The following is a 16,001-nucleotide window of genomic DNA, read 5'->3' on the forward strand; positions in this document are numbered from 1 at the left end:
AGTAACAATATAGGCTTTCAAAACAAGGTGGTAGAAACATAAAAAATTTTGTTATTTTGCATAGTTATCTTCAAAAGTATTGCTTGAATGTTAACTGTTTTGTTCCAAAAAATAATAGAATTAGTAGTAGAATCATCTTAGTAACCATTAAGTGTATATATATGCAAATTTATATCTTTTTTCTCTTCCTTCTTTTCTCCTTTTCCCTATGTGAGTTATTTTTTCTTCTTTGAGCAATTTCTTACCCTTTTACTATATTTATTACAGATTTTGTATCTTATGTACTCTTACCATTTCTTACACTAGAGATACAATATAGTATTTACACACGTGAGTTCGATATATTTCACTTATGAGTATTGTCTCGTCATACCCATTTACCTATAAAAGCCTAAATGTTGCCCTTTTTATAGCTGAGTACTACTCCATTGTATAAAAATATCACATCTTTTTTATCCATTCCTTAGTTGATGGGCATTTGGGTTGTTCCCCAAGATTTAGTAATTAAAAATCGTGCTGCTATAAACATGGGTGCACATGTATATGCACTGTGGTATGATGTTTTCAGTTCTTCTGGGAATATGCCTAGAAGTAAAACATCTGGGTCAAGCGGGACTTCCAATCCCAGCTTTTTGAGAAATCTCCAGACTGACCTCCACAATGGCTGCACCAGTCTACCCTCCCACCAACAGTGCAGGAGAGTTCCTTTTTCCCCACAGCCTCTCCAGCATTTGTTATTGGTAGTTTTCTTGATCCTGGCCATTCTTTCAGGACTGAGATGGAATCTCAGTGTGGTTTTAATTTGCGTTTCTCTAATAACCAATGATGCTGAACATTTTTTCATGTATTTATTTGCCGTTTGTATTTCTTCAGCTGACAAGTGTGTATCCATCTCATGCCCATTTTTCGATTCAATCTTCGAATTTTGCGAGTCTGATTTTTTAATCCTTTATATGTTCTAGATAAATTTGTTGGTCTGAGGGACAAATGACTGAGGTTTTTTTCCCAATTCATAGGGTTTCTTTTCACTGTGTTGGAGATTGCTTTTGACATGTAAAAACTTTTTAATGAGACAAGATCCCAGCTGTTGATTTTGGAAAGTATTTCCCATGCAGTTTCATTTTTGTTTATGAATTCTCTGCCTAGCCCAATGTCAAGATTTCTACCTACTTTGTCTTCCAGCAGATTCAGTTTCTGTTTTAATATTTCGATCTTTGATCCATTTTGACTTTAGTTTAGTGCAAGGTGATAGGCATGGGTCTAGTTTTAGTTTTTGGCATGTGGAAAGCCAGTTTTACCAGCATCATTTATTAAAGAGACTGTCACTCTTCCAGTGAACCTGTTTGGCCCTTTTGTCAAAGGTAAGGTGGCTGAGTGTGTTTGTAGTTGTAATTGTATCTTCTAATCTGTGCCACTGATCTTCATGCCTGTTTTTATTCCAATACCATGCTGATTTTATCACAGTAGCTTTGTAGTATAACTTCAAGTCAGGGATTGTGATGCCTCCTGCCTTGCCTTTGTTTCTCAGAATTACCTTTGCTCTTCTAGGTCTTTTCTGGTTCCAAGTGAATTTTAGGATTGATTTCTCTAGATCTGTGAGGTATGCTAGTGATATTTTGATTGGCACTGCATTACATTTGTATTTTGGGAGAATAGCCATTTTCACAGTGTTTGTTCTTCCTATTCATGAGCAAGGAATATCTTCCCATTTTCTGAGATCCTCATTGATTTCTTTTTTCAGAGTACTGTAATTTTCACTGAATAGATCTTTTACTTCATTAGGTTGATCCTTAAGTATTTAATTATGTTGGATGCTATTGTGAAGGGTGTGGTTTCTCATATTTCTCTCTCAGTGAGTTTGTTGCTAGTGTTTAGGAATGTTATTGGTTTTTAGTGTTGATTTTGTTTTCAGCTACATTACAGAATTTGGTTATTACATCTAGAAGTCTTTCAATGGAGTTTTGGGGGTCTTCTATGTGGAGTATCATGTTGTCTGCAAATAATGATAATTTAAACTCTTCCTTTCCTATCCTTGTTCCTTTTATTTCTCTCTCTTGTCTTATTGCTCTGGCTAATGTTTCTAGTATTATGTTGAATAGAAGTGGTGATAGTGGACAGCCTTGTCTTGTTCCTGATTTTAGTGTGAAAGCTTTCAGTTTTTGACCATTTAATGATACTGGCTGTTGGTTTGTCATAGATAGTTTTTATCAGATTGAGGTAAAGACCATCTATTTTGATTTTCCATAGGGAAGGAAATGTATTCATGATGTGGAAATTAATCATAAAAGAAACTGCAAAAACTCCATAAACATAAAAATTAGATAATACCCTCCAAACAATCAATGGGTCACAGAAGAAATTAAACAATATCTACAAGTAAAGAAAAATACAAACACAACTTACTGGAACCTGTGGGATGCAGTGAAAGCAGTCCTCAGAGGAAAATGTATTGCTGTGAACTCCCACAATGTATGAAACTCCCATGATGTATGAAAATACATCATGAATAAATGTTGGACTTTATCAAAAGCTTTTTCTGAATCTAATGAGATGATCATGTGATTCTTTGGCTCTACTGATGTGATGTATTATGCTTATTGATTTGTGTATGTTGAACCATCCCTGCATTCTTGGGAGGAATCCCACTTGCTCATGGTGTATAATCTAATTGATGACTTGCTGCATTCTGTTTGCCAGTATTTTATTGAGAATTTTTGCATCTATGCTTATGAGGAAAATTGTCCTGTAACTCTCTTTTTTGGTTGGGTCTTTCTCAGGTTTTGGTATTAGGTTAATACTTTCTTCCAGAAATGAGTTAGAGTGAATTGCTTCCCTTTCAATTTCATTGAAGATTTTGAGGAGTGTTTGTATTAAGCCTTCCTTCAATTTCTTGTAGAATTTAGCTATGAATCCATCAGGACCTGGGCTTTTTTTTGTTTGGTAAGGTTCTAATTACTTTTCTTTTTTTAAAAATTTTTATTTAAAAGGAAAAAGAGAAAAAACAAAACAAAACAAAGCGGTGTAAGGGTACAAGTAATACAGAACTACAAAAAAAAAAAAAACCAGTAAGAAATCACCAGTTAATAGATTACATATTATCATCTTAGAGATAGTTGCTCAAGTCACAGTATCAAAGCATACAAAGTGGACATTCAAACAGTGAGACTGCAAACAGTGGTGTTCAGTGATCCAACCAAAAACATTAATATGGTCAGCTATTTAACACTCCTAAACACACTTGCTGTTGTATCCTTTAGAGCACTTTTTTCCCTCTCTTTTTTACAACAAAATTTACACATTTTGGGTTTTATTACTCCTTAGTTCTTATTACTTTTTTTTGGGAGAGAATAAAGTCAAATATGGCAAAACAAAGCTGTCAGTCGAAACCAAGGATAGACATAGCACATGATGTAAAAACAGAGTACAAGGTTATCAACAATGGTAACCATAATGTCTCTTGTTTACTTAAAAAGAATTGTCTATCTCATAAGGTATTATAAAGTTGAACGAAACAGTAGAGCACAAGACCAATAAAACTTAAACATTGTAAACACTACAGGACTTCCAAAGGAGACAATAGTCAAACAAGAATGGGCATCTTAGTGAATCTTATTGCCTTCAAAGTAGTTGCCTATACCCTCAAACTTGATACTATCATACAGAATGGAACAGAGTTTAATCAGTCAAAACAAGATAGTGGGACTATTACAGGACTTCAAAATAAGTTAATAGGAAATCAAAAAATGTTACTATTATATATCCTGCTAATTTTTTAAATTTTTCCCCTTAATTAAAAAAACCATAAAAATAACTAAATAATTTTTTTAATGAATAAGGGAGAGATTGAGATAAAACAGGACATAACATTATAACAATACAGGTAAAAGCATGACTGTTTCAGCAACTTAGTGCTTCACCACCAAATAACCCGACTTAATAGTAGTTACCATAGTGTCTGTCTTTTTCCTTGAAATATTTGAATAAAACTTCATATACTATAGCTTCAAATATTTCTATATCAAGAAGCACAGAATAAAATGTTTCCAATTAATAAGTGAAAACTTATAAGGCTTCAAGGTTACATAATGGGGAATCATGATTACCACATATTTTTATATATTTGAATCATTACTTACATTAGGGAAACTATTCGGTATTCACACATGCGAGATTGATTTATTTCACTTATGAGTATGGTCTCAAGCTGTGCCCATTTATTGATAAATATCTCAATGTGATCCTTCTTTATAGCTGAGTAATACTTCATTGTATAGAAATACCACAACTTTTTAATCCATTCCTCAGTGGATGGACACTTAGGTTGTTTCCAAGATCTGGCGATTACAAATTGTGCTGCTGTAAACATAGGTGAACATATATCACTGTGGTATGATGCTTTCAGTTCTTCTGGGAATATGCCTAGAAGTGGAATAGCTGGAATAAATGGGACTTCCAATCCCAGCTTTTTGAGAAATCTCCAGACTGACCTCCACAAAGGTTGTACCAGTCTACACTCCCACCAACAGTGTAGGAGAGTTCCTTTTTCCCCACAGCCTCTCCAGCATTTGTTGCTGTTGGTTTTCTTGATCCTGGCCATTCTTTCAGGAGTTAGATGGAATCTCAGTGTGGTTTTAATTTGCATTTCTCTAATGACCAATGATGATGAACATTTTTTTATGTATTTATTTGCCATTTGCATTTCTTCGTCTGAGAAGTGCGTATTCATCTCAGATGCCCATTTTTGGATGGGATCTTTGAATTTTGGGGGTCTGAGTTTTTTTAATTCTTTATATGTTTTAGACAAGAGTCCCTTGTCTGAGAGAGAGTTCACTAAAATCTTTTCCAAGTTTGTGGGTTTTCTTTTCACTATGCTGGCGATTTCTTTTGACATGCAGAAACTTTTTAATAAGAAGTGGTCCCAGTTATTGATTCTAGGAAGTATTTCCCGTGCGGTTTGAGTCTTGTTCATGAATTCTCTACCTACTCCTATGTCTTCAAGGTTTCTACCCAATTTGTCTTCCAATAGATTTAGTGTTTCTGTTTTAATATTCAGATCTTTGACCCATTTAGATTTTAATTTAGTACATGGTGATAGACATGGGTCTAGCTTTAGTTTTCGGCAAATGGAGAGCCAGTTTTTCCAGCACCATTTATTAAAGAGACTGTCGTTTTTCCAGTGAACCTGCTTGGCTCCTTTATCAAAGATAAGGTGGTTGAGTGTGTTTGTAGTTGTGGTTGTATCTTCTAATCTATTGCATTGATCTTCGGCTCTGTTTTGATTCCAGTACCATGTTGATTTTACTACTGTTGCTTTGTAGTATAACTTCAAGTCAGAGATTGTGATGCCTCCTGCCTTGCCTTTGCTGCTTAGAAATGTCTTTGCTATTCTAGGTCTCTTCTGGTTCCAGATGAATTTTAGGAGTGATTTCTCTAGATCTATAAGATATGTTGATGGTATTTTTATTGGGATTGCATTGAATCCGTATAACAGTTTTGGGAGAATGGCCATTTTCACAGTGTTTGTTCTTCCTATCCATGAGCAAGGGATGTCTTTCCATTTTCTGAGATCATCTTCAATTTCTTTTTTCAGTGTATTATAATTTTCACTGTATAGGTCTTTCACAAGAGTAATTCCTAAATATTTCATTTTTTTGCTTGCTAATGTGAAGAGTGTAGTTTCTCTTATTTCCCTCTCTGTGATTTTGTTGTTCGTGTATAGGAATGCTATTGATTTCTGAGTATTGATTTTGTATCCAGCTACATTACTGAATTTATTTATTGTATCTAAGAGTCTTTCAATGGAGTTTAGGGGGTCTTCTATGTAGAGTATCATGTCATCTGCAAACAATGATAATTTGACTTCTTCTTTTCCTATCTTTACCCCTTTTATTTCTCTCTCTTGCCTAATTGCTCTGGCTAGTACTTCCAGTACTATATTAAATAGGAGTGGTGATAAAGGACATCCTTGTCTTCTGCCTGATTTTAAAGTAAAGGCTTTCAATTTTTGGCTATTTAGTATGATGCTGGCTGTTGGTTTGTCATAAATGGTCTTTATTATATTGAGGTAAAGGCTATCTATTCCAATTTTCTGTAAAGTTCTTATCATGAATAAATGTTGGACCTTATCAAAAGCTTTTTCTTCAGCTATAGAAATGACCATGTGATTCGTATTTTTGGCTTTATTGATATGGTGGATTACATTTACCGATTTACATATGTTGAACCATCCCTGCATGCCTGGGATGAATCCCACTTGGTCATGGTGTATAATCTTCTTGATGATTTGCTGCATCCTATTTGCCAATATTTTATTGAGGATTTTTGTATCTGTGTTCATTAGGGAGATCGGTCTATAGTTCTCTTTTTTAGTTGGGTCTTTCTCAGGTTTTGGTACTAGAGTAATATTTGCTTCCAGGAATGACTTAGGAAGGGTTGCTTCCCTTTCAATTGCATTGAATAGTTTGAGGAGTGTCGGCATTAGGTCTTCTTTGTATTTCTTGTAGAATTCTGCAGTGAATCCGTCTGGGCCTGGGCTCTTCTTTGTAGGTAAGGACTTAATTACCTTTTCAATTTCATTAACAGAGATTGGGTTATTCAACAGTTTTACATCCTCTTGATGTAGCTTTGGTACTTCATATGTTTCTAAGAATCTGTCTATTTCTTCTGTGTTATTAATCCTTTGAGAGTAGAGGTTTTCAACATAGGTGTTGATTATCTTCTGTATTTCTATTGGGTGTGTAGTGATTTCACCTTTTTCATTTCTTATTGCATGAATTTGAGCTTTTTCTTCCCTTTTTTTAATAAGGCCAGCTAGGGGCTTATTGATTTTATTTATTGTTTCAAAGAACCAACTCTTTGATTCGTTGATTCTTTGGATTGTTTTCTTAGTCTATATTGCATTGATTTCTGCTCTGATTTTTATAGTTTCCTCTCTTCTTTTGGCTTTGGGCTTGACTTGCTCTTTTTTTTTCTAGCTGTTTGAGGCGTAGCATCAAGTTATTTATTTGTATTCATTCTGTTTCTGATGTGGGAACTCAGTGCAATAAATTTTCCTCTGAGGACGGCTTTCATTGCATCCCACAAATTCCGGTAAGTTGTATCTGCATTTTCATTTTCTTTTAGGTATTGTTTAATTTCTTCTTTAATTTCTTCTGTGACCCACTGATTACTCAAGAGTGTGTTATTTAGTTTCCATGTGTTTGTGGGATTTTGCAGTATATTTTATCATTAATTTATAATTTCAGAGCACTATGATCCGATAACATGCAAGGGATGATTTCAACTCTTTTGCATTTGTTTAAATATGTTCTGTGAGCTAATATATGGTCTATTTTAGAGAATGATCCATGTACTGCTGAGAAGAATGTGTGTTCTGATGTTGTTGGGTGGAACACTCTGTATATGTCTATCAAATCCATTTGTTCACAAGTGTGATTCAGTTCTGTTATTTCTTTGCTCATTTTCTGTCTGGTTGATCTGTCCCTTGGTGTCAATGGCGTATTAAGGTCTCCTGTTACAATTGTATTACTGATAATTTGAGTTTTCATTTCTGTTAATAGTTGTTTTATATAACTGGGTGCTCTGGAGTTTGGTGCATATATATTTAAGATAGTTATCTCTTCCTCTTGGAGTTTTCCCCTAACGAGTATGTAGTGACCTTCTTTGTCCTTTATGGTCATTGTTGGTTTAAAGTTCACGTTGTCTGCAAACAGAATGGCTACTCCTGCTTTTTTTTTGGATTCCTGCTGCATGAAGTATTGTTTTCCATTCTTTGACTTTCAGTCTGTGAGTATCCTTCTGGGTTAGATGGGTTTCCTGTAAACAGCATATGGCTGGATTTTGTTTCTTGATCCATTCTGCTAGTCTGTTTCTTTTGATTGGTGCATTGAGACCATTTACATTAATGGTTATTACTGTTAAATGCTGGTTTATTGTTGACATGTTATCTCTCTGCTGTTGCATCTTTATCTTTCTGTTCTGTTTAATTATCTGTTTTGTTTAGGGGTTTTTTCCTTTGTGTATCTAAACTGTCTTTCAATATTTTTTGCAGGGTTGGTTTGGTATTCATGAAGTTCTTCAGCTGTTCTTTGTCATGGAAGTATCGTATTTCACCATCTATTTTGAATGATAGTTTTGCAGGATACATCAGTCTAGGTTGGAAATCATTTTGCTTTAGGATCTGGAATACTTCACTCCATGCTCTTCTTGACTTTATTGTTTGTGCTGAGAAGTCTGCTGTGATTCTGATAGGTTTTCCTTTATAAGTGATCTGTCTTTTCTCTCTGACAGCTTTTAATAATCTATTCTTGTGTTGGATTTCTGGGATGGTGATTATTATATATCTGGGTGTAGTTTTATTTTGGTTATGACTATTAGGAGTTCTATATGCTTCACTGATCTTGATGCCGGTTTCTGATCTCATGCTTGGGAAATTTTCAGCTATTACTTCTCTAATTATCCTCTTGACATCCTTTATGTTGTCCCCTTCTTTTTCATTAATCCCTATCATTCTTATGTTATTTTTCTTTGCATCATCTTGCAGTTGTTGAATTGTTGTTTCCTGATTCCTTATTATTTTAAAAAGATCTTTCCTTTCCTCTTCACTAGCTTCAATCCTGTCTTCAAGGTCTGAAATTCCACCTTCATTGAGGTGGTTTTTACAACTTTCAGTGGAGTTTTTTATTTCCTGTATATCTCTGTGCATCTGCATTATGTATTGTTTGTTTCTTATTTTGCTCATCTAGGGATTCTATCTTTTTGTTTAGTTCCTCTAAGTTTTTAACTGTGTTTTCTTTAGATATATTCAGAATCTCTTTCATTTCTTTTATCATTTCTTCTTTTACCTGGGAGATTATTTCGAGTTTGAATTTCTTTAAAGCTTCCTGGAGTTGCTTGTTAATTTCAGTAGCTATTGTGTCCAATATTTGAGGTGAATGGCATATATTTTCTTCTATATACATTGCTCCTACGGTTTCTTGAGATGGGCTGGAGGTTTGAGGTTGTAATTTGGTCTTTCATTTTGTCATTTTCCTATATTTCTGTGTTTCAAGTGTTATTTGAAAGCTTTCTCAAGGGTCTGTTGGAAATCCCCTTCTATGTTCACAGCTCCTGAGACTCTGGCACCCCATTACCCCAAGCCACTGGGCCTGTAGAACAAATGTCCCTCTTCTGCCTGTTTAGAACTCTGTAGTACAAGATAAGCTGGGCTTCAGGGACATTGTGCGCCCACCTGCTTGTTGGAAGCTCCACAGTTCTCCAAGCGCAGCCGGGATGGCGAGGCGGATGTAGATGCCTCAAACCCACTTCTCCACTTCACTGCACCCGGAAGCCTGGAGCTTCCTGAACAATCTGGGCTTTGGGCAGAGTGCGCTGAGCACTTACCACAGCCCGCGGGGCCTCTGGAACCTGCGATGCTCCCCTGCTTGCTGAGATATCCACAGTCCTCAGGTTCTAATTACTTTCCAATTTCATTAACTGAAATTGGGTTATTCAGCAGTTTTACATCTTCTTGATCCAACTTTCATAATTCATATTTTTTCTAGTAATCTGTCCATTTCTTCTGTGTTATCAAACCTATAAGAGTAAAGGGTTTTTAAAGTATATATTGATAATCTTCTGCATTTCCACAGGGTCTGTAGTGATTTTGCCGTTTTCATTCCTTATTGCCTGAATTTGAGTTTTTTCTTTCCTTGTTAAAATAAGATTGGCTAGTGGCTTACCAATTTTATGTATTCTTTCAAAGAACTAACTCTTTGATTCGTTAATTCTTTGTATTGCTTTGTCTCTATTGTGTTGATTTCTGCTCTGATCTTTATAATTTCCTCCTTTCTTTTGGCTTTGGGCTTGACTTGCTGTTCTTTTTCTAGATGTTTGAGGTATAGTATCAGGTTATTTATTTGTATTCATTATGTTTTCCTGATGTGGGAGTTCACTGCAATACATTTTCCCTGAGGCCTGCTTTCACTACATTCCACAGGTTCCAGCAAGCTGTGTTTGTATTTTTCTTCACTTGTAGATATTGCTTAATTTTTTATGTGACCCATTGATTGTTTGGAGGGTATTATTTAATTTTTATGTTTATGGAATTTTTGCAGTTACTTTTATGATTAATTTCCACTTTTATGGCAATATAATCAGATGATATGCATGGGATAATTTCAATTCTTTTGTATTTACTTAAGCATGTTATATCAGCTAGTATAACATCTATTCTAGAGAATGTCCCATGTGAAGTTGAGAGAAACGTATATTCTGTTGTCATTGGGTGGAACAGTCTGTACATATCCATTAGGTGCATTTGTTCACAGGTGTGATTCAATTCTGTTATTTCTTTGCTGATTTTCTGCCTCGCTGATCTATCTCTTTGTGTCAATGGTGTGTGAAGGTCTCCTGTTATAACTGTGTTACTGCTTATTTGAGTTTTCATTTCTGTTAATACTTGTTTTGTATAGCTGGGTGCTCCCATATTTGGTGCATATATATTTAAGAGAGTTATCTCTTCCTCTTGAAGTTTTCCTTCAATCACTCTAGCGACTTTCTTTGTCTCTTTTGATAGTCTTGGTTTGCAGTTCACATTGTCTGCAAACAGAATAGCTACCTCTGCTTTGGGGGGGGGGTAGTGTTCCTGTTGCATGGAGTATTGTTTTTCATCCTTTAAATTTCAGTCTATGAATTTCTTTTTGGGTTAGATGGGTTTCTGGTAGACAGCATATGATTGGATGTTGTTTCTTGTCCCATTTTGCCAGTATGTTTCTTTTAATTGGCAAATTGAGGCCATTTACATTAATGGTTATAACTGATATGTATTGGATTATTTTTGTCATGTTATTGTTCTGCTATTGGTTCTTTACCTTTGGCCTCTGATTAATTATTTGTCCTGCTTGGTGGTTTTTTCTGTTCTTGAAATCGTATTTATTTTTATGCTTATCTAGAAAATCTTTCAGTATTCTTTGCAGGGTTGGTTTGGTGGTCATGAAGTTCTTCAGCTGTCTTTTATTGTGGAAGTATATTATTTTTCCATCAATTTTGAAGGATAGTTTTTCAGGGTACATCTGTCTAAGTTGGAAGTCATTTTCCTTTAACATTGAAATATTTCATGCTCTTCTTGACTTAATGGTTTGTGTTGAGAACTTTGCCATGATTCTGATAGGCTTTCTGTTTCAGGTGATTTGTTTCTTTTCTCTAACAGCTTTTAATATTTTGTTCTTATGTTAAATTTTTGGGATGTTTATTATTATATGTATGGGTGTAGATTTATTTTGGTCTGTTAGATTTATTGTGATTGAAGTTTGATATGTTTCACTTATCTGTATATCAGTTTCCTTTCTCATGTTTGGAAAATTTTCAGTTATTACTTCTGTAAATAGTCTTTTTTTAAAATTTTATTTTGAAAGTAGTAAAAATGCAACAGCACAAGACAAAACAAAGCCAATCAAGACAATGCAGTGAAATTGGTACAGGATTTCACAGTAGGATACTGGGATAGTAGTAATAGATACTATGGTATATCTTGTTAGCTTCACAATAGTTGTCCAGTCAATTAGGTATAGCAAAATCAAACTAAAAATAGAACATTATAAAACCAATTGAAAGTACTGAATAGAGCAAAAGAAACATAACAAAACAAAACAGTGAAAACAACCTTTACCTTCAAACAGAAGATAGAAGGAAATCCCCCATATTTGCTATACTGCATATGGTCATCCTCCCAAGGGATGCTGAGACATCTATCCCCAGTAGCTATGGGGGAGGGGGAGTGGGAAGGGTGCTTGGTTTTCAACCCACATTGCAGTAGGCTCACAGGTAATGGTTCTCTTACTGGCCAATGCCATGGGTGCTTACCAAGAGGGCAGAAGAATAAGCTGCTTGAGTCCCACCACGGCCGGATCTTGGGAGCTCTGGTTCTCCTCCTGGCCCATGCCATAGTTGCTTACCAGAAGGGTGGGTGAATAAGCTGCTTGAGTCCCACCATGGCCAGATCAAGGGAGCTCTTTGTAAATAGTCTTTTTATATCATTTCTGTTGTCACCTTTTTCACTTACACCTAGGAATCTTATATTGTTTTTCTTTGCATCATCTTGCAGCTGTTGAATTGTTATTTCCTGATTCCATATTATTTTTAAAAGATCTTTCCTTTTCTGTTCACTGGCTGCAATCTTTTCTTTGAGGTCTGAAAGTCTATCTTCACATTCATTGATGCAGTTTTGACAGCTTTCAATGAAATTTTGATTTCCTGGACATCTCTTTGAATCTGTTTCTTGCATTCTAATTCTTTCTTATGTTGTTCATTCAAGGTTTCAATTATTTTGCCATCTTCCTCTATTTTTTTAACTACGTCTTTAGATGTGTTCACCATTTCTTTCATTACATTTATCATTTCTTCTTTTACCTGAGAGATTATTTCTGACCTGAGTTCCTTTATAGCTTCATGGAGTTGTTTCTTTACTTCAGATGCTATCATTTCAGAAGTTTCAGGTGTATGACTTACATTTTCTTCTATGTCCATGTCTCCTAAGCTTGTTTGGGATGTGCTACAGTTTGTGATTACGTTTTGCTCTTTCATTTTGTCACTTTCCTGTATTCCCCTGCAGCAGCTGAATGCAGTTTCAGCTGTTTCTTGGATTGAGGATGGCTGTCTGTGCTTCAGGGAGTTTCTCCAGTTGAATGGGGGACATTAGGCAGTCCTTGACAGGTCCCTAGTGGCACTAAAAGGCTTCCCAAGTTGGGGTGGTGCTGGGTGTACCTTCAGCACACATCACATGGCTCACCGAAGCTCCCAGCTGCTTGAGGTCACATGGTAGGGTCCTACTAGGTTCTGAGTGGAGTACCAAGGCTGAACGGTAGATGGAGTGCACTGGGCAGATCTTCAGTTTATACCATGGGTTTACATTTAAGCTCTTTAACTTCTTGGGGTCTCTGGGTGGGGCCTTACCAGGTTCCACACAAACATACGAAGGCCACATGGCTAAGTGGATTTTGCTGTGCAGGCCTTCAGCCCACACCACACAGCCCACTGAAGTTACTTAGCTGCTTGGTGTAGCTGGGCAGGGCCCAATCAAGACCTGAGTGAAGAGCCAAAGGTTCTGGACTGTTTGGGGATGCTGGACTGGCCCCACCAGGTTTTGAGCCAGGTCCCAAGGCTGCACAGCTAAGTAGAGTTTGCTGTGGATGACTTCAGATTGCACCGCTCAGCACACAGTGGCTCCCTAGCTACCTGGAGGGTTGCTGTATGGGGCCCAGGCAGAATCCAAGTGACAAACCAAAGGTCCTGGATTATTTGGGTATGCTGGGTGGGGCCCTACCAGGTTCCAAGCAAGGTCCTGTCACTGCACAACTAGATAGAGTTCACTGTAGAGGCCTTCAGCTCACACTGCTCAGCATGTGGCAGCTCCCTAGCTACCTGGGAGTCAATGAGTGGGAAGACACTTTTTAAAGACTTTTTTTTTGGTGTGTCTGTGGTACAAGGGATTGAACCACCCAGGGCCTTTGCACTGAGCATCCTCAACCTATTTTATTTTTATTTTGAGACAAGTTCTAGCTAAGTAGCTAAGTTGCCCAGGCTGGGCTTGAACTTGTGCTTCTTCTGCCTCATCCTCCTAGAATGAAAAGTATATTCTAATTAAGTTTATTGGTACATTTTAGATGTACATAATGATCATATTCATCATAGGGAATTTACACCCACATGACATATATTTTGACTCCTCTTTTTTTTAAAAAATATTTTTGATTTGTGTTTGGTTGAACTCTCCGATTTGGAATTGACAGGGAAAGTCAACTGTAAGTGTCATGTTCATTCTTTAAAGCTGCTGTTCATTGAGTCCCTGAGCCTATTCCACCTTTCCAATCCATTTCATTATTGATTAAGAGAGTAAGGACAGGTTTCCTTACTTGGAAACAAAATGAAAGAATGTACCACGTAACACATAAAAATGGTGGTCCCCCAAATTAAAATTGATAGGTAAATAAGCCAACTGGCCTGCAAGTTGTATAAAAATATAGCACAGCTATGTGTTGCCATGTATGTCTGTAACCCCAGCACTGGTGGAGGCTGAGACAGGAGGATTGTTGCAAGTTCGAGACCAGACTGGCCAACAAAGTGAGCTCAAGGCCAGTTTGAACTGCACAGGAAGACCCTGTCTCAAAAAAAAGACAAACAAGAAACAGAACAAAACAAAATAAAACCAAACCCCCAAACAAACAAAAGTATAGCACAGACAATTACATGTAAGACGTAATACTTGATAATAAACAGCTGTGTTATTAGCATCCCCACCACTTGAACCTTCATTTCAGTGTCTATACTAACAATTCAGCCAGACTTAACATTGCCTTCTCAACCCTCTTGGTTAAGAAGCTTCAAAGCTTAATTATGCAAATATTGCCATGTTTACCCATGCCTACTTGCAAACTCCTACTATTGTTTTCATATGAGAACTTTCTCTTGCTGCATTTGTCTTTGCAAATTGTTTCCTGAAGGCCATGTGAAAGGTGACTCTAGTGAGAGGTCTGGAGAAATTGGAGTGGGAGAGTTGAATCTAAAGAAAAAGAACTTTTTTTTCACTCTTCCCTGCTTTTTAACTCAGGATAAGGGATAACTTACAATCAGACAAATAACAAAGTAATGTAATTTTTAAAAACTTAAACAATGGAGACTCAATAGGAATTGGGAATTCTGCTAAGTCCCTGTCTTCCTAATTATCCTGTTTATTTCTATTTCAAATCTCCATGTTCTGTGCTTTTCATTGTCTTAACTTTTACTTAGAGAACTGGCAAGGATATGAATTCACAGAATTCTATAATTTGGAATGGTAATAGATTAAAGCACAAACCTTTGGACATTTTTCTTGTGGTGTATTAAGTGGTTACCTGAGCAGAGTTATAGAAATTTCATCCCCTGGCTTGAGTCAAAAATTCAAGAAATTTGAATGTTAGCCATTTTAACTGCTCAAAACAGTGCTAAGGGGCCTTCCTCTATCATGATTCTTAAAACATTGTGCTATCATAAACACAAGGTAGCCAATGCAATACTAAGACTTTTTTTCTTATTTAAAAATCCTTGGGAGGAGCCAGGTGTGGTGGTTCACATCTGTAATTCCAGCACTCGGGAGGCTGAGGCAGGAGAATCACCATGAGTTAGAGGCCAAGCCTGGGCTTCAAAGTGAGCTCAAGTCTGGCCTGAACGGCATAGTGAGACCTTGTCTCAAAAAGACCAAAAAGAAAAAATCCTTGAGAGCCTGATGTAGGTAGTGCATGCCTGTCATCTCAGCAATCTGGAGGCTGAGGCAGGAGGAGTTCCATGAGTTTGATGCAACCCTGGGCTATAAAGCTAGATCCTGTTTAAAACAAAAACAAATGCAAAATTCATGGGAAGTATGCACTTTGGTTTCAGCTTGTGTCCCCTAGGAGTTGGGTATACAGCAATAAATAAAATGGACAAAAATATCCTGCTTTCATAACACCAGCATTCTAGTGGAGACACAGACAATAAACAAAGTCCCTGGGCTGGGGATATAGCTCAGTGGCACAGTGCCTACCTGGTAAGTGCAAGGTCCCTAGTTCAATTCCCAGTACCTAAATAAAAAAAAAAGTCCCTTAGAAGCTGAGGGAAGAACAACAAGTGCACAAGCCTGGAGATGGGCAAAGGCCTGCCATGCTAAGGGCCATCTTGGCAGGACAGTGTGGGTGTGAGTATAAGTGGAGACCATGAATGCAGGAGAACCACTGTAAGAACTTTGGTCTTTACTCTTTTCAAGATGATACTGTAGTTTCCTAGGCCTGCTAGAACAAATTACTCACAATCCAAGTAGTTGAAAACCCACAGTAATGCTTTTCTTGAAGTTCTGGGGGCTAGAAATCTGAAAGCACTCCACTCTCCATCTTCATCTTCACATAGTCTTTTCTCTCTGTGTACTTTCTCTTGCCTCCTAAGGACAGTAGTCATGGGTTTGGAGCCTGCCCAGGTAATCTAGGATGACCTCATCCAAGACCCTTACCATCATT

The sequence above is a fragment of the Cavia porcellus genome, unplaced genomic scaffold (genome assembly GCF_034190915.1).
Source record: "Cavia porcellus strain 051 isolate PalLab524CR breed Dunkin Hartley unplaced genomic scaffold, mCavPor4.1 scaffold_3, whole genome shotgun sequence".
Classification (NCBI taxonomy): Eukaryota; Metazoa; Chordata; class Mammalia; order Rodentia; family Caviidae; genus Cavia; species Cavia porcellus.